At 69.1% G+C, this 2,451-nt stretch overlaps 2 protein-coding genes across 7 annotated transcripts in view; both read right to left on the bottom strand.

Annotated features, from left to right (window-relative positions):
- The window catches only part of ISG15 (ISG15 ubiquitin like modifier), a 17,386-nt gene that overhangs the window by 1,589 nt on the left and 13,346 nt on the right, over nt 1–2,451 (bottom strand). The window lies entirely within an intron of this gene.
- AGRN (agrin) overlaps nt 1–2,451 on the bottom strand; it is a 37,984-nt gene that overhangs the window by 26,401 nt on the left and 9,132 nt on the right. The window lies entirely within an intron of this gene.

Here is a 2,451-nt window from a genome sequence, read left to right as displayed (position 1 = left end):
TGGGGCTGGGGGCGCTGGGGCTGGAGGTGGGACAGGGACTGGGGCTGCGGACGCTCAACCGGGACTGAGTCGGCGGCGAGGCTGGGCCGGGGGAGCAGGGGTCGCGCCGGGCAGGCTCTCCTGCTGGAGCGGAGGCGGGGGCGGCCGGGACAGGTCGGGAGGAGGAAGCGCCCGGCGAGCAGGAGCTGGGCAGGGCGGGTCCGCGCCCCGCGCGCGCCGGGGTGAATCGGAGTCGCCGCAGGGGGCTCGGGCGGGCCGCGTGTGCGCGTCGTGCGTGTGCCCGCGAGTGTTTCTGCGCCCGCGGCCCCACCCCGGCGGGGCGTATGTGGGGGAGGCCCCAGGTGGGGCGCACGCTGGAGGGTGGAGTGAGGTGAGCGGCCCACGCTCCCCTGGGAATTGACAGCGGCACCGCCGGTCGCCGGCGGCCCCCGTTCCCGCGCGGGGCGGGGTCATGCAAATCGCGGCGGCACCTCCCTGCGGGTCAGGAGCGCCCCCAGAGGCGGCCCCGGGAACGGCGGGGCCCTGACGTCACTGCGGCCCGGGGTGGGGGATGGGGACTCGGCCCAGCGGGGACCCCTGTCGCGGAGTCCGGTCCCCACACCCGCCCCCGGAGGTCGCCCCTTTCCCTGGCCGCCGCCCAGCAGGGGAATCCGGGGCTCACCGAGGGGCGCATCTGTGCCGGTGTGCGCACCGTCTCTACGGTCCACGCGTCCGCGACGCACCTCGGCCCTCCACACCCCTAACCACCCGCAGCCTCTGGAAGAAACCCCTGCAATTACCCACCCCCGTCCCCCAGGCCCCAGCTCCAGGAAAGCAAGGACCTGGCGCCAGGGCGCTTCTGCTGCGCCCTCCAGCACCGCGGACCAAGCCATCTGCCACGTGGTCTCACCAACGCTGCAGACGACAGCTGCCGGCAGCCACCGGTGCCTCCACGTGGTCACGCCCCGGCCTCACCTCGGTCCACCCGGAGGACCCGCTGCCCACACCCGCCTCCCTGCAGTCCCCCAGCCGCGTCTGTGGGCCCCTCGACCCCCACAGCCTCCTCCCCTCCGGGTGCGGGTCTCACCCTCCCGCTCAGCCTCCTCCAAGAGCCCCGCCCAAGTCCCACCAACCCCACCTCAGCTGGGAAGGTCCTGTCTTGCCGGTTGCCTCTCCTGGGCCTCCTTCCCACCCCACAGCCAGGCGTCCAGCCCATGTCCGCACTGAAGTCGCCCCTGCCCCATCGCCCACACTGGAGGCCTCCACATCTCCATGGCCCTGGAATCTGGTGTTCCAGTGAAACCTTGCAGGAAAACCCAAACGCAGCCAAGGGGTCTTCCCCCACCGCAAGCCACGTCCCATCCAGAGGAGCGGTCAAAGGAACCACTTGCAGAGCCACCCCTGCTGGCCTCACCCTCTCCTCAGGGCAGCTCCTATCCCCTCCACTCCGCCCCGCTGGACCTTGGCACTGTCCATGCCAGGCAGAGTGTTCCGACCGCACTGACTGTGGGCACCGTGGGCAGGGACTTTTTATCTCCCCAGCGTAGGGTGTGGCCCAGGGACAGGAAAACCCAGAACAGGACTTGCTGTGCCGGGCTCGGGTGGCTCACTCCATTTCTCACTTCCCAGCTCAGAGTCCCAGGGGCAGTGCCAGGGTCAAACCCAGGCTGTGCTACCAGGTCACGTGCCACCCTGCCTGCTGCCACCACCTGCAGCCATGGGATCTCTTGGGGGGCTCTGCAGGACAAAATCATGCAGGTACCAAGACGTGGGAGGGGTGGGGGAGCCCCAGGTATGGGCTGGTAGAGGGGGCCTCAAGCACTGCCTGGGAAGTTTGCCCCCACACAGAGAGACCATGGGATCTGCCAGCCAAGGGTGCCCAACAGGCTGAAGGTCACATGGGGGGCCGAGGCCAAACACTGGAATGAGGCTTAGGGCCTCTTGGGCTGAGCCAGGGGGAGGGGGGACCAGGCAGGCAGCCCGGCTCCACCCAGCCCCAGTCAGTGTCTGAGCCCCCCAGAGAGGCCCAAACGCCTTCAGAAAGACAAAGGGCCATTGAGGCCCCAGGCCCAGCCAGGGAGGGGAGCTCAGGCAACTTGAGCTATTTTAGGATCTTCAGGAAAAAATCATTCAGCCCTCACCAGCCCACGCAGGCTCATGCGTGGGAAAGTGCAGGGTACTCTGAGCCAGGCATGAGCCCCCTGGTCTCTGAGCTCACACACACAGCACCATGCGCTGCGCACACACCGCCACAAAATAGGTGCCCCAGGCCTGCTCAGCACCACCCCTGCTCCCCGACGCCCCACCCCTGGAACCCTGCCCAGCTCCATCGCGGCCCCAGCCCCAGCCCCAGTCTTAGCCTCCACTCCCCACCCTGCCTAGGTATAGCCCTAGTCCCAGCCCCTATGCATACACTCACAGCTATGCCCCCAGTCACCAGGTGTCAGACGTGCACCCCCCCACCCGCCCGCG

The sequence above is a fragment of the Cebus imitator genome, unplaced genomic scaffold (assembly GCF_001604975.1).
Source record: "Cebus imitator isolate Cc_AM_T3 unplaced genomic scaffold, Cebus_imitator-1.0 Scaffold145, whole genome shotgun sequence".
Classification (NCBI taxonomy): domain Eukaryota; kingdom Metazoa; phylum Chordata; class Mammalia; order Primates; family Cebidae; genus Cebus; species Cebus imitator.
This window is presented reverse-complemented; position numbering and strand designations above follow the sequence as displayed.